At 37.2% G+C, this 24,866-nt stretch overlaps 2 long non-coding RNA genes across 2 annotated transcripts in view; one reads left to right on the forward strand and one right to left on the reverse strand.

The window, feature by feature from the left end:
• Positions 1–1,358: 1,358 nt before the first annotated feature.
• On the forward strand, positions 1,359–12,050 carry LOC130708722 (uncharacterized). Its single transcript, XR_009009075.1, has 3 exons — positions 1,359–1,489; positions 8,557–8,652; positions 11,765–12,050. It is a non-coding gene; the product is annotated as an uncharacterized LOC130708722 (long non-coding RNA).
• LOC130708723 (uncharacterized) overlaps positions 10,538–24,866 on the reverse strand; it is a 41,934-nt gene continuing 27,605 nt past the window's right edge. Inside the window, exon 3 of the long non-coding RNA XR_009009076.1 lies at positions 10,538–10,573. This is a non-coding gene — a long non-coding RNA (uncharacterized LOC130708723). The remainder of the gene's footprint in view (positions 10,574–24,866) is intronic.

The raw sequence follows: 24,866 nt of genomic DNA on the forward strand, positions 1-24,866 counted from the left end.
TTTGTTATAATTGTGCTAGGACACAAAATGTACCAGTATTTTTCTCAGTTTGGTTTAAAATTTCTTTATGTTTTCTTTTTTTGTTCCCTTCTCTCCCTTTCTTTCCTTCCTTCCTTCCTTTTCCTTCCCGTTTCTTTCTTTCTTTCTTTCTTTCTTTCTTTCTTTCTTTCTTCTTTCTTTCTTTCTTTCTTTCATAAAGTCAATTACATCAAGCACTTGCTTTACGGTTATATTTTAGAATTCATGCTTATGAGAGCCCCTCAATCCTAAGAATATAAATATTCACTTAAATATTATTTATAAATTTAACCCCCTAACCCATTTATGTTGTTATTTGTTGTGAGGTAAAGATATAACTTATTTTTTTCCAAGAAAGTATTAACTAACAACCCTAACACTCCTTATTCAACCATACATCCTTTTCCTACTGATTTAAAATGCCACTATTATCATACTTTAAATACTTGAATGCATTTGTTTCTATTACTTGGTCTTCTAATGTGTTCCTTTGATTTCAATGCCTATTCCAGCCCATTCAGTACTTTTAATTTGTTGTTTTTATTTTGATGACTAAGTTGATAACATCCTGGATCTTTTTTGCTGCTTAGCAAAGCTCAAAAACCTTGAGAATGTACAGATTTCAGGAAGTCTTTTCTTCTTTGACTACCTCCTGGGAGAAAGCGGGGGCGTGGAATTCACTAATCAGAGGAGAGGTTTCAGTGTCAAATGCCTTGTCTTTGTGAAAGAGGAGACCATTTCATGACCAATGATTATCTATATGTTAATTCCATTTAAAAGACAAGCAATTTAGTGACCTCTATGTTCAGATGTTAACACATGTTAAGTGCATTTGATTCTCCTGTTTTAGGTTGTAAGCTTAACACTAAAGAGGTCAAGAAGGATTAGTCTCAACACCAGTCTGCCCCCATCCCATTGCAGTAGCACAGGACAGCCTCACAATATAGGTCAAAAGCTTTCTCACTCCTTCAAATGAATACAACCTCTCCATTTAAGCATCTATGCTTCACTGCTACCAAAGCAAGCCCCTGGGTGGAAAAATGCTTTTTACCAGGGCCCTCCACTCTCTTTTAACGTTTCTGATAACTCTATTGCACCATCAAAAAGAAAACTTGATTGTTAACAGAAGTACTTTCTTTCTTTGGGGTTGGATCACCAGTTAGAGTTCTATTCGTGGCTTTGCTTAATAAGATTAGAAAAATTCCAGGGATTTAAAAAATTAAGCAGTCCCAAGTGACCCACTGGATCATGGTAAGGTTGGACTCATAGGTGAGAACATTTCCTTTTTTTTGTTTTTAATCTTACCTTTATATTTGCTCTATGTTTTCCAGGAAAGCAGCAATTTATATTTCAGTTTGATGCTTTTATTCTTGACATTTACATGTTTCTCTACAAATAAAATGATTTAGTGGCTAAGAAGCATGGACTCCAAAGCCAGATTGCCTGGATTCAAATTCTGGATTTACTACTGGTATGAATAATTATGTAAAACTGGGAAAGACAAAAGGATCACAATGATTTTTCAGCATCATACTGGAGCTTTGTTGAAAAGGCCCAACCAAGGATTATTTAATTAACTAGAGGATGTACTTTGTTTGATTTACAACTTAGATCAGCTACTGTTAAACATTTTGCACTCAAGACCCTTTACTTTTTTTTTTTTTTTTGGCCCACGCCGCATGGCTTGCAGGATCTCAGGTCCCTGACCAGGGATTGAACCTGGGCCACAGCAGTGAAAGCCCAGAATCCTAACCACTAGGCCACCAGGGAACTCCCAAGATCCTTTACATTTTAATGAATTATTGAGGAAGGCAAATAACTTTTTGTTTGTGTAGGTGTATTCATCAATACTTATCCTATTAGAAATTAAAAGTGAAAAATTTTTGAAGTGTTTATTTTTCAGTTCATGTAAAATAAAATTTCAGGGTTTACACAAATGTCTAAGATGAACCTAACATTCCCCAACAGACCTTAGCCATCTTGCACTTCCTTCAATACAGAAAGCGAAGTAAAGCCAAGGGACTGCAAAATCTCTGTACGTGGTGAATTTTTCCCAAGGGCAAATGCTCTGTAAAATGAGCCACAGACCTAGCTGAGGTGACTCAATGGGGTTTTGTTTTTGGACAGCTCTCTCCTGTAAGTCCTGCTTTGCTCCTGTTGACTCAGATATTTGCCAGTTATTGGGTGAGTGCAAAACATCTGAGTACAATAGAAATAAGTCTTCCGTGGAGTCACACAGACCCAGGCAGAATTTAGCCAAGAGCACAGTGAACATGAAACCTGAAGAGGGTTCACCAACAAACCCCTGAGCCCAGGCTGCAATGTTTACTTATATTGATATTCATTAAAATAGTTGTGAACCAGTTGTGAATAGAATGTGAACCAGAGACAAACTACTATTTTAAAGCTGCCAGGAGTTGTTTGTTTTGGTTTGGTTTTTTTCTTATTGCTTGAGGTGGAGTGAAGTTAGAGACTTAAAGCAGGAGAAGGAACATTTCCATTCTGTGGTTGACATAGAATTTGTCCTAGGTTAGATCTTTCCTTCTTTCCAGGAAGCATCACTTTAGCCAGTCTTTTTAGCCATGGAGATGCAGAGTCATTGTACCTGGGAATACAAACCCAAAGGCAGAGACTGCAGGCTGAGATGTTATTCCATAATTGATGCAGACTGCTGTCTTGGTCTTTGCTGGCGTGTGTCTGACTATGTCTAGATGCTCTTTCTTTTTCTGAGGCCGGATGGACAGGACTCGTGGACATGATAAAAGAAAGCACCAGGGAACAACTCAATCTTATTTCCTAAAGAAAATAATAAATAGATAATTCAATTTTTCCTTTAACATGGTTGACTTTTTTTTTTATCGACAGCTTAGAAAAGTTTCAGCTTCATGACTCTAGATCGGTAATGCCGTGTAAGTTTTTCAGATGTTGCTGAATTTGGGAAAAACTCTATTCAGTTTCACTCATGGACAAGTTGAAAGATATCACAGCACTTCAAATTTTCTTGTGAAATGATTAATCTTAAACACTCTTTGAATTGATATATTCATTAACTAGTTTGTCACCAATGTCCTTGTTTTTGTGCTTATTGAGTTTCATGTTGCCTTTGCTGATGTCTTTTCATCATATCTAAAATTTGAAGCTTTTTAAAATCTATTCATATGGTTCGCTCCTCATCACTAATGGAATTATCAAACAATCCAAGGACTTCTTTAATTCTTCTTTTCAAAATTTATCATTTCCTCTTAATGAATTACTCCCTTTGTTATGATTTGAAGAAATATTTTGTTATATCTTACTTTTTGAAGTCAGAATAATTTCTTTTGATTTTATTGTTCCTGCATATTGCTTGTATTTCACATTTCATTAACTGTTTTTCTCTAATTTCTTTGAAAGAAATGTCCTTGAGTCTAGGGACAAAAATCAGCCTAAAGTATGTCTACATTCCCAGGATTTCCTGGAGTGACATCTCCTACCTCCCAAGGGCAGGGTGCCTTCTTGCTCCAGTGGCAAAATTTAAATCATAAAGTGAGTTCTCAGATGCTCAATCTGCCAGCTACGTTTCTGTGAGCACATTTTGCTCCCCTTCATTGTTTAAGGCTGTAATGTTTTATTTATTTTAGGACATGTTACACATTTCTATGCAAAAGTGAATCTGGCACACTTTTTCTCAGTATGCAGAAATGAGGGTTTGCTAGAGAAATCTGCAAAGGAAAATAGCTCTAACAGTGCCCACGTCCATTTGTGGGAATAGAATTAAAATAGAAATAAAGTGATGTGCATCGTTTCTGCTCTCTTTTTTCTCTTTTCCTGGAACATGGAAGCCTCTTCCATGGTTTCAGACTCTGGAGAAACTTTTATATAATCACTAATTCTGACAGTTTTCCATGAATCTCTGAGAAAAACACAGGAAAAGCTTCAGTGTGGGTCCTTGGGGAAACTGAACTTGGGTAGACGCCTGAGACTTCATGTGACTCAGTGGAGACACATGTGGCTCATTTATGCACAGAATTGCTTCCTTCCTGTGTGTTTTCTTACACGTCAGCTTCAGAAAGTTCCTTCCACAATCCTTTGACAAAGTTCTGGAATCATGCAGAAGTATCCCTGGAAGACACATGACACCATACTCCTCATCTTTCCATGGAGGAGAGGCTATCTTCAAATTTTCTTTGGGCAATGACAACCAGGAAGATGAGCATTTGGATGCTGTGCTAATATTACATATTTCCTTATGTAAAACATCTGTCTTTAGGGCCCCAAATTAAATTTTCTCTTTTATTACTCACTCATGATGAACCTAAAAGACTTTAATGAGATCTGTTTAGCATCTGCTAAAATCGTGTCCATCGACAACATTCTTATCTCTTTGGACCAGATGCAACCCTCAGGTGTCTGCATGATTTTACCAACAGCTCCTTTGGATTCAAAACCCTTTTACTGCTCTGATTTCTGGATTCAGACAGCTTGCTCAGTTTTCCCATTTGACAAGCTTCCTGTCTCAGTTTCACTCTTGTTTCCACATCTGTTTCTCACTTTTTTCCAGAAACAGATGTAGCCATTCCCAAAATTGATTTGCTAAATACAATTTACAGGGTCCATGTTTTCATGGATAAACTCTTCGGGGGTCTGTAAATCTTTGTGAAATCTTTATGAAATAGTATTTTCATCCCAATGCTTGTTTTTCAAACACCTCTTGGAGCTTTGTTTTTTTTCCTGACATACAGAAAAGATTTTTAGGGGAAAAAAAAATTGGGTCCACTAGTACAACAGAGTTATTTGCGTGAGGAACTTCATTTTGCATATTAACAGCAGGCACAGATCTGGGCATCCAAAAGGCTGAGTTTGGAGACAGACCAGCAAGTGGAACAGAAGAAAGGCTAAGGGGAGCTGATCCAGCTGTAAGAATGCTTAGGAAAGGGACAACCGGTCAGGCCAAATGTGACTTATCTGAATTACATGTGCTGCTGTGAGTACAGGTACAAACACTCAAAATCTATCAGGTGGATGGCCCTCCTGCTTGCCTAAACTTCTTTCAGTGCGAAAGTTGGGTTTTGGCCACTGGCCAGTGGTTAAGGGTTCTAGATCTTGAGGGACCAGGCAAGAGCAGGGCAGGACCTGAAGCCTCAGCTCAAATTAGATACTCAGACCAGGGCCCAAGGAAACAGCATGCTTCGAAAACAAGTTGCAGAGAAGTGGGGAAATACAAAGACAAAATGGCAGTGGAGGTACAGAAATCGGCACAGATTGATAGAATCACTCTAAGCAGTCAGGCTGTTGGTGCTGAGCTACCAATTTCTAACTAATCCTTTTTTACATCTGCAGAGATAAGTTCACATAAAAAGAGGTATGGATCCTTTCTCAAAAATACTCTAATAAATACATCACAGTGGAAAAATTCATATGCTTAAGGAGCTCAACGCTCTTCTCTTGTCTCCTCCCCTCCTTCCAATAATATTGGCTTTTGCACTAGAGCTCCCCGGTCCCTGTTCTCACGGCAACTCGCAGGAGAGAGTGAAAATGCAGGGTGGACAAGGCGATAGAGAAGCAAGAAAAAACATGTCCCGAAGCAGTGCGTGGCGCCCCCTTTAGCCCCGGCCACACCCCCAAACAGTATTCCTGTGCTGCGCGGAAAAGGGATTTCCTCCTCCTCCCTCCCCCGCTCCCACCTGATTTCTCCACATCTGGAATCCTAAACCAGCCAAGGAAGTATGGAAACAAAATTTAAGATGTGCTGAGTTGCTTAGAAGCTGTAGCTCAAAACTAGAGGAAACGAGGCTTTTCCAAGCCGGGGTGGGGAACTGCGATGAGGTAAGAGGAGCACACCTTTGGGGAGTTTTTTTGGGTTCCTTGTTCACCCAAATTTGCTTTGTGTGCAGGAGGGTGAGGGCCTGAACCCTTCTCGGCTTCTGTGCCCTTTCCACATGTTTACAGCTGCTGAGCGTCCACGCAGAGTTCCTGCGATGTGTGTTAACGCCTGCCCTGGGTGCGAGAGCCCAGAGCAGCTGGCCAGCATGTGTTTCCCGTGGGCTGGGGTGCGTTCTCGTCAGGCTGCGTCCACAGGAGAGTCGTAAAATACTTCGCCCTGTCTTTCCTTTTAGTTCGTCCCTACACATGCATGTGGGATTTGTGAGCTGCGTGTGTGAAACAGCAGTGAAATGAAATCCGCGCCTGGAGTTGACGCGGGAGGTTCTTATTTGGGGAGAGAGGCAGAGGGAAATTTCTAGAGTCTTCGGATGGAGCAGTGACTCAATAGCTCATTGAATTGTGTTCTTGTGGGTCCATAAAAAATGGCCTCCATAGTCTAATCTTTCAAAGTATATTTGACATACAATTATTGACAAATCCAAGAAGCATAGAGGATTTGGTCTCTTTCTCCCTTCCTTCCTTCCTTCCTCCCTCCCTCCCTCCCTTTCTTTCTTTCTTTCTTCCTTCCTTTCTTTCTTTCTTTCTTTCTTTCTTTCTTTCTTTCTTTCCTTCCTTCCTTCTCTCTTTCTTTCTCATCTCTCTCACCCTCCCTCCCTCCCTTCTCCCTTCCTGTTTTTCTTTCTTTTTTGGTTTCTTTCTTTTAAGAAGACCCAGAGACCCTTCTGCTCCAGACCCCTTTCAAGTTCCCTATGTTTCAGGAATGTACTGGAAGCACTGAAATGTTATTTAGCATCTGCTTCTGCATAGGAAAAGAATGATTTAATCACTAATGCAAATCTCCAATGAGCAGTGTCTGGTTGATTTGCAGCAGCTAACTCTCTATTCCATCATGAACCAATCAAGCTCTCAGTTAATATGTGAAACGTGGTGAAAAATAAAACATATCTTTTTTTAAAGTTGGTTTTGAAATGCTGCTGAGACAACCAATGATTATTGTGCACCCACTATGTACAAGGCCTAATGTATGCAAGATGCCAAACCTTCCTTGTTTTTGTGGATCAAATTTTCCAAGATTTTGTTAGCCCATTGCCCTGCCCACCCTACCCCCCTGCCCAGGATAATATTCTGCGTGCTACCCCGGGCACAGAGAGCATGACTGTTTCATTTAGAGTGGCCTTCTGAGCAGCTGATGCAATTAAAGAGAACAGTCCTAAGGATCTAAACATTGCAGCCATGTCCCCTCCGTTCCCATGCCCCATTGCCATTTATATCTGTATATACTGTGTTCTATTCTGGAGTAACTTGAAACATGATCTTTAAAACTTAATTATTTTGTGCTTATTCTCAAAAAAGAATGTAAATGACTTTTACTCTGTTAATAAAGGAGGGTTTTGTAAAGCATATCTGTTTACACTACGAAAGGACAGTGAGGTTCAAGTAAAGCAATTTAAATGTAAAAGAATGTGTATAAAGGCTTCTCTTCAAATATGAATAGAAGGGAATTTTTGTGTTTTATGAAGCAGTAAGTTATAGCTTTGAGAAGATAGATGAATTCTCTATTGCAAGGGTATCAAAAAGATGGTAATATTGGTATTTCTCAACAGGAACTGTTTTGTAGAAATATTTCAATTTAATTTAAACTTAGATGAAGAAATCATTCACCTCTCTCTCTCTCTCTAGCCCCCCTCTCTCTTTCTCTCTCTATAAAATATATCATATATATTATCTAATAATATATATTTATATATAATTTAATAATGGTTCAATGTAGTAGCTAGTTTGGCACAGATTTAGTTATATACACAAAAAGTGCTATAGCATTACTTTTTGCTCAACTTAATCTGTTTCAAAATTTAAAATCAGCACCATTTTACTAAACCTTTTCCTGCCCAAGAGAAAAGAAACATTTTTTTTTCTCTCGTAGGCTTAATTTTCCATGTCTGCCACCACCTCCACCAACAGCAAATGAATTGAAGGGTGGAAATTTCATAGTTTCCTATCTGGTTGATTTATCTCCATAGACAAACATACCTCAAGTCTTTGGTTTTGGGGGTCAATGAATATTTGGAATCAAAATAGTATTTTTACAGTCCCTGGCTATAGATTAACTAGGACTTGTCAATCCACAATATTTCTTTACCCAGATTAGGGGAAAATATCTAGAGTAAGGGCCTACAAACTTTTCTGTAAAGAGCCAGTAGCAAAGATTTTCGGCTTTGCAGGCCATGCTATCTCTGTGGCTACTACTGGACTCTGCACACAGATCTGTCTATGTGCAAATCTGCCATAGACAGTGAATACACAAATGGCCATGTTTGTGTTCCAATAAAACTTTATTTACAAAAACAGGCAGCAGGTCAGGTTTTCCCCCCATTCCCACCCCCCCATCCCCCCGCCCCAGGCTGTATTTGCTCATCCCTGCTCTAAGCCAACAGATCTACCTCATTCTCAGGATTTCACCTCACCCTATTGAAGAAAGCTTTCCACACTTATTCTTTCCATTCTACTGTTTCATTTAAGTTGAGTCTCCACGTACAGACTGAAGTGGATATTAGGGCATGAGCTACACCAACGCTTCCCAAAGTATGCTCCACAGAATACCAACTCCTGAAAGACATATAGTGAAAAACAGAATTAAATGAATTTTTGAATCACTATATACTATTTTCCCTACAGATTCAGTGGAAGCCTACAGTAAAGAAACCTGTTTACCTCGGAGTTTCTCACACTTGGAAACCTTTTTGAACATATGTCTATAAGCGTCTTGTGCAGGTACAGCTCTGTGGGGCATGCACTGGGAATGGTGACCTAGATATAGCAGAGGCCTTCGAAATCTTTTGTATTGTTTATTGGATATTTTCAATTAAACTGAAAATATTTTTGAATTATCCCAATACCTTTTAATAGCCATTTATTTCATGATTTTTTTCAAAATATCTTGGACTTCTAAAATTTTGAAAGCAGCATGCAAATTTTGTCACATATATAGTTGCCTTATTCATTAAAGTTTAAAGGAGCTTGACATAAAGGCTGCCTAACATATTACTTTCATCTCTGAGACTGCTTATACTGTTTATTACAAGTGAAGATCGAGGGGACAGTTCTCCTTTTTCATTATGGGAAGGACTTATCTGACCCCATCTCACACAGACCAACACAACAGTAGCTTCAGTTAGGCCAACGTATGTGCAAAGCTCTGTGCTTAATATAATAGAGGCATAAGGTTAGTTAATGTGCACAAAATGAGTAGCTATTAGCAGTGAGTTACAGATGAGGAAAATGATGATTAAAAGGTTATCAGTAGGGCTTCCCTGGTGGCGCAGTGGTTGAGAATCTGCCTGCTAATGCAGGGGACGCGGGTTCGAGCCCTGGTCTGGGAAGATCCCGCGTGCCGCGGAGCGGCTGGGCCCGTGAGCCACAATTGCTGAGCCTGCGCGTCTGGAGCCTGTGCCCCGCGACGGGAGGGGCCGCGGTGGAGAGAGGCCCGCGCACCGCGATGAAGAGCGGTCCCCGCACCGCGATGAAGAGTGGCCCCCGCTTGCCGCAACTGGAGAAAGCCCTCGCACGAACCGAGGACCCAACACAGCCAAAAATAAAATAAATAAATAAATAAAATCAAGTAAAACTTTAAAAAAAAAAAAAAAAAAAAAAAAAAAAGGTTATCAGTAACTTGCCCAAAGTCAGACAGCTCTAGTCAATAGTAGCACTGAGATTTGAGCTACCTGTCACTTTTTTCCTAATGGAATACCGTCACTGGAAAATTATTTCATCTCTGTCTAACTAAGGTCAATGAAATGATTTTCATATTTACATATGACTAGAAAATTTATCTAAGAAAAAGCACTAGTTTCAACTTCCCCAAATGGGATTATTTTGAGATCTGAAATCATCCAAATTATCCTCAAAAAGTGCTTTCAATTATAAGAAAAGAAAAAAAGTTAGTTATACTTTAATAAATTTATCACATTAATATAGGTCAAAGTTATGAATATTGTTGTAATTTTATAAGCCAGATACATACCTGATGATTTGTAAAAATCCTTTGTATATTAATGTTTTTATTTCATTTCTGTCCTTTTTATGATATTTGAAATAACTTTTATTTTTCAACAGGATAAAAAGAAACATTTACCATTGTTTTATAAATGTTTTTATCACATATAGGCAATTTTTTGTTTGTTTTCATTAGATACTTGATCAGGAACACAATCCCGATTAGAATACTATTTTTATAAAGACATAAGATCTGCTCAGGAGTGATTCATTTTATAACATTATACCCAAGAGCACATCAGGGTGAAAACAGAGGAGGAATTATTGAGAAGAAATATGTATGACTGTTTCAGTTTATATACATATATTAGAAGAGGGGAAAAAAAAGAGAGAAATGTAAAGGTTGCTGTATTAGTTTCCAAAGGCTGTCGTAACAAATTAGTTCAAACTAGATGGCTTACATCAACTGAAATATATTCTCTCACAGTTCTAGAAGTTAGAAGTCCAAAATCAAGGTGTCAGCAGGGCTTTGCTCCCTCTGGAGGCTCCAGGGAAGAATCCCCTCTGCCTCTTCCAGCTTCTGGTAGTTGCCAGCAATCCTCGGCATGCCCTGGTTTGCGGCAGCATAACTCCACGTTCTGTCTTCATACTCACATGGCCATCTTCCTTTTGTGTGTATCTGTGTCCAAATTTCCCTTTCCTAATAAGGGCACCAGTCATTGGATTAGGACCTACTCTAATGACCTCATCTTAACTTGATTACATCTGCAAAGACCCTATCTCCAAATTAGGTCACATTCACAGGTCCTAAGAGTTAGAAATTCAACATATCTTTTGCGGGGGACACAATTCAATCCAGTTCGGTTGCCACTGTAAAGGAAATAACTAGGGGTTTGAATATCAAGCAATTATCCTTCTCAGACAATATGAATTCATGTATCTATATTTAGCATTTGTTTTGAAGAATAATAATTTGCTCACTTATGTAGTCTTCTGTGACTCTGACCCGACCAAGTCACACTAAATAAGTGAGCCTGCATATGCAGCTAAAAATGCAAAACTCATGCTGTCTGCAGGCAACTTGAGAAATTCTCTCACTTATTACTTGCTGATCAGTAAAAACAGCTCTAGATAACTAAGGATAATTCATCTGTTACTTGACTTTTTAATTGAACAAGTAATTCATGAACATTTCAAAACTTTCAAACATAACAGAATGAAATTCAGCAAAAATTATACTGCCCAACCCTGAACTTCTGTTTTAGTTTCTCAAGTAACTTGCCTTGAGGCAATCAGTTTCTTCTGCATGCATAAGTGTGTGTGTGTGTGTGTGTGTGTGTGTGTGTGTACATACAGTACATAAAATCCTTTTTTCTTTTTTACTAAATTTAAGCTGTACCCATTGTTCTGCACCTTATTTTTCTCCTTGGTAATTACTTAATGTCAGTATATATAAATCCACCTCATTTATTTAATCACACATTATATTCCATTACATGGATAATCTATAAGTTATGTACTTTATATTTTTAAATTGAAAGATTGTTTTCCAGTTTTGTTTGGTTGGTTCTTGTTTGGTTTTTTAGCTAGTTTGTTTTTAGCTAAAATGTTGCAACAAATATCCTTGTGAAACGGAGCAAGACCCTATGGTCCTTGCCCTCCACACCATGTCCTCAGCCTGCCTTTAGTCTGTGGAAAAAATTTAGCCAAAGAATAAGTTTAACCAGAGAAGTGAGAAAATGCAGAAACAAAGGAAAACAGTCAAAGGAGACCAAATAATAGTTTAGTCATTAAGCATAGCCAAGGACATTTAGTTCCTCCTTAAGGGCTAGAGATAATCTTCTGAGTCCTATCCTGTGAGCTGTCTTATAGATACTGATAAACCCACCAGGTGGAAGAAGTGAACTACATGATGACCAGACTGTAGCCATGACCTAAGCTGCCACAATTCCAAGAATTGGCCTCAAAGAAATGGAAACAAACCGACCCTGGAACTGAAGATTAACTGTACCTAAAACAATCGAGATGATGCTGGTCAGACCACCAATGACCAATTTCAAGATGACTGTCAGAGCTGACTGTGCTGTTTCTGCACGTAGCCCCCTCCCTCTGTCTATAAAGCTCTTGCCCCCTGATTGTCAGGGTGGAAGTGGGCCTTTGGACAGGCTTGTGCCCTGCCCCTCCCCCGCTCCCCCCACCACGGTTGCCGGCCTCTGAAATAAAGCAAACTTTCCTTTCCTACCAACACTTGTCTCTCGAAAACTGGCTTTCGAGCGGTGAGCCGCCAGGCCTGGGTTCGGTAACAGATTTTGGAGTGGTGAGCCAGCCAGGGTAACACTTGTACATGCTTAAAAATATGTGCAAGTGTGTCTATGGGATAAATTTCTAAAAGTAAAATTTCTGGGACAAAGGATGTATAAATTTTTAATTTAATAAATAGTAACAAATTGTCTTCAATGGGATCATTAAAATTTCAGTTCAAGCAACAATGCAGGTTTCTATGTCCCAACTGTGATATCAACTCAAATGGTATCTAATACTTTAATCTTTGCCAATGTGACAGGTGAAAAATTAAATCTCATTTGTCATTTTATCTTGTATTTTCTTAATTATGAATGTGGTTACCCCTTTTTTCATCTACTTAAGAGCAATTTGGGCAGCAAAATATCTATTTAAGCAAGTGGCCAAAACTGAAATAAATTGAGCAAAAAAATAGTTTTGGATTATAACCCAAAGTATAGAATAATTGTCCATGAGTCAACACTGCTATAAATAAATGACAAAAAAATGAAAAGACAAATCTCCCATTCAGAAGAATTCCATATAATTTATGTAGATGGTCTCCTCTCACAGAAGTAGAGCACAGGGACTTCCCTGGTGGCACAGTAGTTAAGGACCTGCCTGCCAATGCAGGGGGTCACGGGTTCAATCCCCGGCCTGGGAAGATCCCACATGCCACGGAGCAACTAAGCCCATGTGCCACAACCACTGAGCCTGCATGCTGCAACTGCTGAAGCCTGCGTGCCTAGAGCCCGTGCTCTACATCAAGAGAAGCCACCACAATGAGAAGCCCACACACCGCAACGAAGAGTAGCCCCTGCTTGCCACAACTAGAGAGGAAGCCCATGCACAGCAAAAAAGACCCAATACAGCCAAAAAAAAAAAAAAAAAAAAAAGGAGAGCACAGTTGTTAGTCTTTTAAAGTTATTTGATGAATTTTTAATAAAGATTAAGAAAACTAATCTTTAAAATATTTTTAATTTTCCCAATCTATACTATTATTGCTTCTGGTTTGTGACAGCTTTGAGAAAGTTTTATCCTACTCTAAAATTACATATTTAAAAAAATATTCCATATTTTTTTCTATTATTTTTGTGAATCATTTAATTATGCTCAACCCTTTGATCCCTGTGCCTTGATTTTGGAACAAGAAATGAAGAGAGAATACAATTTTTTCCCCCATATGGTGAACTGTTTATTGAATAACCCCTTTTTTCCTTCACATATTGGAAATGTTTCCTAGATTATATTAAATTCTGACATGTTTTGTGGTCGCCATTTTGTTTTATTAATTTCTTAGTCTATTCATTAATCAATGCAGACTATTTTAATGGCTCTCACTTTATAATATGTTTTAATTTTGGTAGATCTATTCCCCTTCATTATTCAAAAATATTTTTTAATATAAAAAATTTTTAATTAAAAAAATGTTTTTGCCAGATTTTTCTAGTAATGCGTACAAGCTTATTTTGCAGTATATAAACTTGAGACTCATCTTTTCTAGAATGCAAAATAAAAATCTGGTAAAATAATAAGGAACCTGTTAAACATATGTATTATTTTAGAAATAACTAATGTATTTATAATAACATAAAAAAGATAAGCTAGCCAGACAGTGTTGTTCTATTTACTCAAATTTTCTTAAGTTTCACAGCTGCTGTTACTGTCTTTTCATTAGATCATGCCTATTTGTTAAATTTATTCCTATATGTATTTATTAAGTTTTGGTGCTACTGTAAACAAAATAATTTCTCACCATTAAATTTTTATACTGATTATTTTTATTATGCATAAAAATTATGTCTAAGGCTTTATTAAATTTGTAATAATCAATGCACTTAATGTTTTATTGCATGTCATAGTTTTTAGTTGCTTCTCTTTGCTAAGTATTCTATCATATCAGGTATAGATAATGATAATTTTCTCTCCTCTTTTCTAATTTGTTTATACTACTATTCTTTTTTCTCTTTTTGAATTGTATTGACTGATATTTCCAGAACAAGTTTTTTTTTTTTTGGCCAGGCCGAGGCTTGCGGGATCTTAGTTCCCCCACCAGGGATCGAACCCATGCCCCCTGCAGTGGAAGTGCAGAGTCCTCACTACTGGAGCACCAGGGAATTCCCCCCAGAAAAGTTTTAATAAAAGTAGGAATAGTGAACACAGTTACCTCCATTGGGCTTTGCCTAGGATTTTGCCATTCAGCCTGACATTGGGTTTTGGTTTGTAAACTTCTAAGGAAGTGACCATAGAAGCCATTATATTCGTATTTTATTAAGGCTTTTTTTTTTTTTTAACTCAGTAATGAAAGTTAAATTTTATTAAAGTTTTTTTAGAATCTATGTACATGATATCTTTCTCTGTTGATATAGTAATATGATAAACTATTTTACTAGATTTACTAATATAACATTCTTGAATTCCTGTTATGAATCTTTTCTTACATATCATCCTTTTCAAGTGTATTCTATTTTCTGACATTTTATTTAGAATTTTTGGCCTAGATATTCATAAGTGAGATTGGTATATGGATCTGTTTTATTGTGCTATTTTAGTTTTTTGTAACAAGTTTCATTAGATTCATAAAAATATTCTGTGTATTCTCCTATACTTTCTATGCACTAAAATATTTAACAGCATGAGAGCTCTTTTCCTCAGAGGTTTAGTTAAAATTACTTGTGAAACTTCTTGTAAAAACTAATTCTGTGGACATGCAATTTTATCTTTGACCCTATGTGGTGAACTTGCTAATGGTTTCCCTTTTTTACATACATTTTATCCAGCTCTCTTTATGACATAACTATTCAGAGCATCTCAGAAAACATGGTGCTACTGGTGTTTAGGTAACTGAAATACTTTAAAGTGAACCGCAGTCCAGAAGATCCACTTTCTGTCCTTTCTGAATTGACTCACATCACCCTACTGTCAATGGAATTGTTTCAAAGTTTGTCATCAACAAAGCTGACATTTTCAAGTCCACTCTACTCCTGTGACATCTGTCATATTAAACAGTTTTTGTATAAAGTAGAAAAAATGTGCGTATATTATTCTCTTAAGGGTTTTACAGAATTAAGTTTGTGTATCAAAATAATTATTATTTAGTTCTAGCAATTGGTACTATTTATAAAATGTACTATAAAAAAATATTATAAAATGTATGTTATCACCCTAACTGTTGATGTTAACCTTGTGGATTGAGGTAGAAAGGGAGTGAAGATAGAAAGCCTCTTTATTTTTTATGTTTATTTTTTATTTTCTTAGTATCTTTATTGGAGTATAATTGCTTTACAATGTTGTGTTAGTTTCTGCTGTACAACAAAATGAATCAGCTACACATATACATATATCCCCATATCCCCTCCCTCTTGAGCCTCTCTCCCACCCTCCCTATCCCACCCCTGTAGGTCATCATAAAGCATTGAGCTGATCTCCCTGTGCTATGCAGCAGCTTCCCACTAGCCATCCGTTTTACATTTAGTAGTGTATATATGTCAACGCTACTCTCTCACTTCATCCCAGCTTCCCCTTCCCCCCCCCCCCCCCCCCCCCCCCGGTCCTCAAGTCCTTTCTCTACGTCTGCGTCTTTATTCCTGCCCTGCCACTAGGTTCATCAGTACTGTTTTTTAAGATTCCATATATGTGCATTAGCATACGGTATTTGTTTTTCTCTTTCTGACTTACTTCACTCTGTATGACAGACTCTAGGTCTATCCAACTCATTACAAATAACTCAATTTCGTTCCAGAAAGCCATTTTAAAGATCTACTTCTCTTTCTCCCTCTCTTTACTCACACTATTCTTAGCTCACAAAAGATATGAAAGAGCTCACCGCAAATCAGATTATCTGCCCTAACATCCCATTTTAGAGGTGAAGAAACTGAGGCCAAGAGGTCACTGAGCTGATTGTAGGAGACTCGCTCACTCTGCCAGGGCGGTGCCTCTGTCCTTAGAGCGCGGACATGCCGCATCAGTGCCACTCCAGTAACTTTCTCAGAGGGACAGATCCAGGATTTGTGGGACCTGAAGCTTCCATAGTTTGGAGACCCTCTTTAAGAATAAGAGTATCTTAACTTGCAAATATAATCAAACACAGGGAGGACTATGTGAACACATTGCCAAAGATCCTCAAACAGCCTTGGAAGGGACCTGTGCACATGCATGGAGACCCTACTCACTCCACCAGCCCTGCCCTTTATTTCTTTGCACACGAATTTGATTCTTTTTAAGCTGGTGTATGAGTGACAGTAGAAGTAATGTCAATGTTGAGGTTCTTCCTATATCAGCCCAGGACTTTTGTTCTAATTATACATCAGAAAAATTTTAAAGCATCATAGACTAGATTTTTTATTTCTGATGTTCTTACTAATTTTCAAAAGTCCTAGTTGAGAGGTAAAACTTCCTTGAGGTAAGCTATGTGTATTCATTTCATTCAAGGTCATGACCTCCTTGGGTCATTTTATTTAGAACTCTTGAGTATAACTTCAAGAGAAGCAGGGCTACCTGAATAAATAGCGCTAGAGCCCATTAGTACTGCTTTTTACTCCATAATAACATCTGCAATGAATTTAGCTGTCACTGTCATGCAGGGTGATATATGAATCATCAAACATCAGATAGGCTCCTGGCTTCTGTGAAGAAGAGATGGCTTTAAATCCTGAGGTGAGCTATTTTCTCTCTGTAGGAGAGAATAGAATGGACACAAGGGAGGAATGCACAATCCACATCTATTTATTATCAGTTCCTATATATATATATATATATATGTATATATATATATGTATATGTATATATATATTCTGAGAGAGAAAGAGAATGTATGTATATATTCTGAGAGAGAAAGAGAGAGAAGGAAAAATGGAGAGAGGTGGAGAGAGGAGAGAGAGGTTTGAAATCTCAGTAAAAACAGCAGGGCAATTTTTACCCAGTGCAAGGAAACATATCCCATTTTTGAAAGTTCTATGTTGATTTTCAAATATCTATAACTTGTGCTTTCTACGGAACTTTCTTGGCAAAATTCAAGGGATTAAACTTGTCTCTTGCTTCCCTGCTGTCCTAAGTGTTGATTTTTTCTTCATCATAAAAAAATGTTTATTAAGTGCTTCCTCTGGACTTGTTAATAAATGCCATACCAAATTCTGCCTCTCAGTCAGTAGAAAAAAATTTTCATTCACTGATGGGATTTAGCACCAGATTTCTGCAGGGCAGTAGGGAGACAATGTAGCAGAGTGGAAAGGATTGGACACTGAAAAAAAAGTAAACCTTGGATTGAACCTGGTCTCCATTATTTAGCAGTTATGTGATCTTGGACAACTCACTTAACCTCACTGAGAAAAAATACTGGAAGAGGGTTTGGAAGGATTGGGGGTAGCATGTAAACACCTGATACATAGCAGGTTCTCAGTAATGGTGTCATTATATTGTAACTTCCTGCCCCAGGGCTTAGAGCCTGTGGGACAATTGAGTTCCCATTCATATGAATTAATGCCTGAGTTACACTTGCTGGACGCATTCACCCTGACCTCTCTTAATACCTCCCACAGTTATTGCTGGAAATCCCCAGGACGATGGCATTGAACCTGAGCTAAGAAACAAGCCCACACATGTTCTTCCATCTCATCAATATCTCTCACCACTGCTCTTGCTACCAGTGATTTCCAAGGGAACATGACATTACTCCATCAAGACCAGCCTCCACTGGTACTTTACTAAGCCCTCTGGATGCCAAAAGTGCAATGTGGCATGGAGTGGTAGACGGGAAGAATAGGGTAGTAGTCAGGACTTTTGAGGTTGCAACTGTAGAGAAGGAAAAAGTTTTCCTCAACCTTTTTAGGGTCCCTGCCTAGGTGTGAAAATTAAAATGACAAAGACTGATTAACAGGAGAAAAGCATACAAATTTTATTGAATTTTTACTTGTACCTGGGAGCCTTCCCAAGAGAATAAAGATCTGAAGAAGTGACCAGAGCAAGAAACTTTTATACTTTTGGACAAAGGAACAATAAATTTGTGAAGAATTGAGAAGATAAAGGGGTTTGGGCTGAGGGTAGTAAATGGTGAAGAAGTAACTAGAAAAGGCAAGCAGTGGGGGGAGGGAAGCGCGGGGAGGAGGTCAGAGTGACTTTCCCACTTTTGCTGTTTTTCAAAAATTTCTTCAGCTTAAGATATTTTATATGCCAAATGTCCATACTTTAGGATAGAATGTCCATACTTTATGTCCATACTTTAGGATAGAATGTCCTGAACCCCGTCATAACTAAAGAAACCTGATGCAAACTTGCTCATATGAAAAAGAATGTATTAGCCAATGTAACAGAAGTCATCAGTGTGTTTGGCTTCAGAGACAAAGTGCACAAAGAATAAGAGTGCCAGTAGGACTTTGTCTATTTGCATCCTTATCCCTGCTTCCCTCTCTGTAGACTTCGCTCTCAGATAGGCATTTTCCATATGGTGGGCCCCATAGTTTTCAGGATTAAATCATCTAAGACGCATGCCCCCCAAAAAATCTTCTCTTTACCTCTTGTCCCAACAAAAGACTTATAAATCCCATCGACCCTGTTTGGTTGGCTTGTGAATGAATCAATATGACCAAGAAGAGACACGGGTTTGAATCATATGCCCTCTCCTGCATCTGGGGATTGGAGTCAACTCCACCTAAATTCCACAGATTATGACTGGAGGAAGGGAAGTTCTTTAAGATGCCTTTACCAGAGGGTTGAAGTGAGGCTGGACAGGAACAAATAATAAATGTCCACCTCAAATGGTCCTCCTAACACTGTTTTGGATTTTTTCTCCAAGCCTTGAGCTGTACTGCTTCATGACAGTACAAAGTCTGGCAGAGTCTTTTATGAACACCACTTCTCCCGTCTGTGGCCCTAAACCCTCTTTCTATACAAGGCCATATCCAGTCCGTAGGCTAACAGGGACATAGATGTTATCCTAACCAATCTCCCACCATTGCTCCCCTCTCTTCTGTTTCCTAGGCTTTCTTGTACTCAAAACTCTTCCTTATGCCACAAAATGTAAAGCCCCTGTGCATATCAGCCAACAGTTATACACATAAAAGAGTGCCAATCGCCCACCAGTTCTGCAAATATCAATCCAGTTGGGGCTCATTTAGCTCTGCTTCATTATTATCCTATTATTATTATTGATATTATTTCAGACAGTGGATTTTCCCAGCCACACATTCTGTCTTATTGTACGTTAGATCAGTCCTGGAGGCTTATCTCCATGCCTAATCTTACCTACAAGATCTCAGCAACATCTAGAGACCCTGAAGGAGTGAGAACAAGTGCTTCTAGAGGCACAGGTGGTATAATTAGTAATATAAGGACAAGAGCATCCTTTACTGCATGCTAACCTCCTGGATAAGAGGTTGCTATATGGACGCCCTATGTAAGCAGAGTGCAACATCATGAAAGTGGCTTAAAACATCTAATATTTGCTTTATCACCTCTGTATCAGGCTGCCATTTCACTGCAGAAGCAGAAACTAAAGCAGCTTGCCAGGCCCCTATCTGACCTTCAGAAATAGAAGGGAAGCAATATCAGCGACATTTACCTTGCACCTGCCCCCTAAAATATAGTATGATGTATTACAGAAGCTAAGTATAAGAGAGACCTGGGTGGAGAATTCTCTCCTCTCTGCATTCTCAGAGATAACAGGCCTGAGCCAAAGAGGAGAATTGAGCTCAGTCTGTAGAACATTTAACAAGGACTACATTTTAGTCCTAAGTAAATGAACTCAATTCCATTTACTTAGAAAAAGCCTTAATCCGCAATGTGATTGCTTTCATAGCAATGTTCTTTTCGCTGACCATGGTACATGAACCAGAAACTTTATACACTGCAAACTCAAATCCTGAAAGAGTGTGACTAGTGATGGCAACAGAATTTAATATGAGCTCCTCATTCAATAGACTCCATTTACCTTATGCCTCAAATAGGAACCTTCCCTCAACTGGTAGAAAATTGGAAATACCCTTCTCAATGGGGCTGTTTCATAAGGAGTAGAGAAAGGACACAACTAAGTTTCTCTGCTGTGTCTAATTCTACCATAATTATAAAGGCACAGTCAAGTGTATTTACACATTTAAAAATTACTAGAATCAGGACAATAAATAATGAGATTATGACATTTGACCCAATGATCTTTTCCATCTGCATCTCAGTATACAGACATTGATTCTAAGTCTTGTTATAAAATATGAACTCAATTTAAATTTATTCCATAGGGATAGAGGAAAAAACAGAATGTAGAAGAAACAGACCCTGGAGTGATCTGCTGGGTTAGAGAACGCTAAGACCTCTAAAAGGTCTTTTGCTTTATAAGCGTTTTCTGAATAAATAATTTGAATAACAATTTATGCTCAACCTGAAGTTAATTACTAATATATTAGAACTTATTAATACAGAATACTGAAAGTGTTTTACTTTTGATGGCATGAGTAACTCTAAAACTGTAAATATGTAGTTAAGAAAATGTTGATGTGTATTGTAAGGTATAACAAGTGAAGCTAAATTCTTGGCCATGTCTTCTGCTTGGTTATAAGAGGAAAATCTCAGAGCCTTTTATAATTGGCCCCTTAATTTTTGACATAATATCTTAATCATATTAACTTAGCAATCTCAATCCCTTGAATGCTTTTTATAATGTAATGAGGCTGAAAATATCATATGTGTAGTTTGTTTCTTTTTTTGGTCACATGTATATGGTATGTATGTGCATGAGGGCATATGAAAAAGTGGTAATTTTTTTTTTGGTCAAGTAAGATTCATTTTTCTAACAGATGATTAATTGCCAGTTTCACAGAAATCTGTTTAGGCAATGTAACTGGAATCAAAATCAAATTTTCAGTCGGTTGACCCAGAGCCCAAAAGTTTCAGTCTTTTGGTGAAATGCCCACATTAAATGGCCATTTAACAGAAATTCATGGCTGAAAGCACTGGGATTAGGCAAAGCAATGAGATTGACAGCATGACACTCTCATATACATAAAAGAGGCAGAATAAAAAGATATATGTGGTTGGCTTTCCATTCCAAACAGAATTTTAGCCTCAAGTGGAAGGATGACCAGTGCATTCCAGGAGATGAAAGGAACCATCACCTCACTCTCCTAAATGAAGTCATTGTTTAACATCCACAGATAAGACATCACCAAACACACAAACTCATGCTCCAGCAGAGGAAAGGATTCAGGTTCTGGCCCAAGAAAACAATTGCACATTGCCTCTTATTTTTATTTAATTTTACGTGACTTGGCTGATTTATACTCTGTAACACTATACCCAATGAGTCTTCTCTGTCTTTCACAAATCCCTTGGTTAAGTTGGCAAGAGCTATGACATAGCTTAAGTGACTTCTTTGAAACAACCAGGATTGCGATCGTTTGGGTTTTTTAAAAATTTTTTAGTTGTCTGAATGGCTGATGTCCAGGAATCAATCATATCACCATGTGGCCAACCTAATATAGTAATTATTCCAAAGTAGAAATTTCATGGTAAGTTCATTAGTAACCAGTTTACAAGTAACCCACCCTTTTGGACTCATTCCCAAGATGGAGTTAGTGCTTGGTAGTTTCTGAAAATATTGCTATTTGAAAGATCTTATTAAGATTTATTTATTTATTTATTTATTTATTTATTTATTTATTTATTCACTCCAGTTCTTAATTCACTTTAGTTTGGAGGATTATTTTGTATTCAAATTCATTGACTACAGTCTATCTGTATCAGGCTATACAGTCTATCGATTCTCTCCACCTTCTTTCTTTTGGTTTATTCTGTGGTTGTCTATTAGTTTATTAAGTTTACTAAGTTAAACAACTTAGAATACTTTTACATATTTTTTCTTCAATTAAAATAGAATATAAAGCTATGAATGTTCCTGATATAAACTGAATGCTCACGTCTTCCCAGAATTCTTATGTTGAAGCCCAAATGTGATTGTATTTAGAGATAGTGCCTGAAAGGAGATAACAAAGGTTAAATGAAGTCATAAGGGTAAGACGCTAACCTGATAGGTCCAGAACCCTAAGATGAGGACAAAACACCAGAGCTCTCTCTTCGCCATATGAGGACACAGTGCCAATGTTGCCATCCATAAGCCAGGAAAAGAGCTCTCACCAGAAACCATAACTTTGATCTTGGACTTCCCAGGCTCTAGAACCGAGGGAAATAAATGTCTGTTGTTTAACGCCACCCAGTCTATGGTATTCTGTTATGGCAGCCCAAGATGAATAATACAATTCCTCTAAATAAGGTTTTAGCTGTCGCCTTAGATTTTGATAAGTGTTCTTAACTTCATTGATCAGCCCATAATTTGTAATATCTGTATTATATTTCTCTTTGATATGAGTTATTTAGAATAGGGATTTTAACATTTGTTTGTGGTTATTTTTGTTAATTTAAAACTTGTTCATTTAATTTAAAAATTATGTTTATTAAAGAATAACATACATACAGGAAAGAGAAATCATAAGGGCATTGCTAAATAGTCTATTACAAAGTAAACATGCCCATGTAACCACAGCCAATGTCAAAACATAGCATCCAGCATCCCAGAAGAAACTCACAGGGCCATTCCAAAGCATCCTCCTCTCTCCTTCTAAGAATAGTCACTATTCTCACTTCTAACACCACAAATCAGTTTTGTCTGTTTTTGAAGGTCATAGAAATTGAATCACATGATATATATTTGTATTTGTATGTATCTGGCTTCTTTTGATTGGTATTAGTTATTGCCCTAAGCTGTTCTTTGTTCATTTCCATTGCTTTGTAGTGTTCCATTGAGGGTATAGAATAAAATATATTTATTCTGATGTTGATGGGGTATTTCTATTGTCTCCTTTTGGGGAACTTTCAAATGATGCTGCCGTGAATATTCTTGTACATGTGCTTGCATGTAAGTGTGCATGAATTTCTTTTGGCTACATACCTAGGAATGAAATAGCTGGGTCAACCTTCATAGAAAATGCTAAAATATTTTCCAAGTGATGGTACTACTTTGCAGTTAGCAATGGATGAGACCACCCATTGCTCTTTATTTCAAATAATTTTTATTTACAGTCTTTTACATTTTCATCATTCTGGGGAATGTGTGTGGTGTCTTAGTGTTTGGACTTCCCAGAGGACTTAGGCTGAGCAAATGTTTGTGGGCTATTTGACTATGTATTTTGTAAAATTTTTGTTCAGTTTTCTTGCTCATTTGTCTACTGGGTTAGCTATGTTTTTCCTATTGATTTGTAGGAGTGTGTGTGTGGGGTGTGTGTAGGTCACAAGTCCTTTTGTCTGTGTTACTGTCTTTGCAAATATATCCTCCCACTCTGTGACTTCCATTTTTACTCTTAATGGTGTCTTTTGATGAAGAGAAGGTCTTGATCTTAATGTATTCCATTTTATCAGTATTTTCTTTATGGTTTCTACTTGTATGTACTGTCTAGGAAATCTTCATCTACTTCAAGGACATGAGATATTTTTCTGTTTGTATCTTCTAAATGCTTTTTGTTTTACCTTTTATATTAAGAAGATGTGAGTATAGGTCAATTTTCATTTTTCTAATTGGATGACCAATTGACTGAGCACTGTTAATTGACAAGACCTTAATTTCCTCACTGTTGGGTCATGTCACCTTTATCAGAAATGAAATATCCATATACTCACAAGTCTGTTTCTGAACTCCCATCTGTTTAAGTGGTCTTTTTGTGTCTTTATGCCACTCAATATTTTTCTACTCTTAACATAATTTCTATATCTAATATCTTCTAGAACATCTTGTAAGATAAGTTTTTCTCTTCATTTTGCTTTCTTTTTCATCTCCTTACATTTCTATATACATTTTAGAATCAGGTTGTCAAATTCCAAATTTTGTTCAGAGTTTGTTTGGATTGAACTGAATCAAAAAAAATCAATTTGTGTACAATGACCTTTATGGTATGATCATGGTATATCCCTACCTTTATTTATGTTTTCATTAATTTCTCTTAATTTTTCATTTTAGTGTTCTATGTGGATATTTTTCACATCTTTTTTTAGTTTTGTTCTCACAAAATGGGTTTTTATGCTATTGCTGCATGGTCAAGTTCTTGTGTCATGTTTTAAAGAATTTATTGGTTTATAGTATCTTCTTGTCCTTTTAATATCTATTCCATCTGTAATGATGTCCCTTTTCATTCCTGAAATTATTAGTGCCTTTCTTCTTTTTTTTTTATGATCAGCATTTCAGGATTTCATCAATTTTATTAGCCTTTCCAAAGAACAAAATTTCCAGTTACCTTATTTTTCCATGTAAGTTTTTTTTTTAAGTTGACATTTGTGAATTTAGTAGTTTCTTATTTCTATAAACTTTTGAAGCTTAATTTTCTAATCTAGTTCTTTGTTATTCAGTCTTTCTTTTTTTCTAAGATACAAACTGAAGGCTATGCATGTCCCTCTAAAGCATGGTTTTAGCTGCACTCCAGAGGTTCTGAAATGTATTTCTATTTTCATACAATACAACTATTTCTAACTTCCACTGCATCTTCCTTTTCAATCCATTTGTTATTTAGAAGTAGATAGCCTAATTTTCCAGTATATAGTATTACCAAGTTATCTTTTTTCTATTGATTTCTAGCTTAATTTTATTGAAATTTCTACTGGTTCCTAGCTTAATAAAAGAATACAGAATATTCTTTGTGTAATTTCAATAATTTGAAATTATTGAGACATACTTTATGGCCCAA

This window comes from Balaenoptera acutorostrata, chromosome 8, assembly GCF_949987535.1.
Source record: "Balaenoptera acutorostrata chromosome 8, mBalAcu1.1, whole genome shotgun sequence".
Taxonomy (NCBI): domain Eukaryota; kingdom Metazoa; phylum Chordata; class Mammalia; order Artiodactyla; family Balaenopteridae; genus Balaenoptera; species Balaenoptera acutorostrata.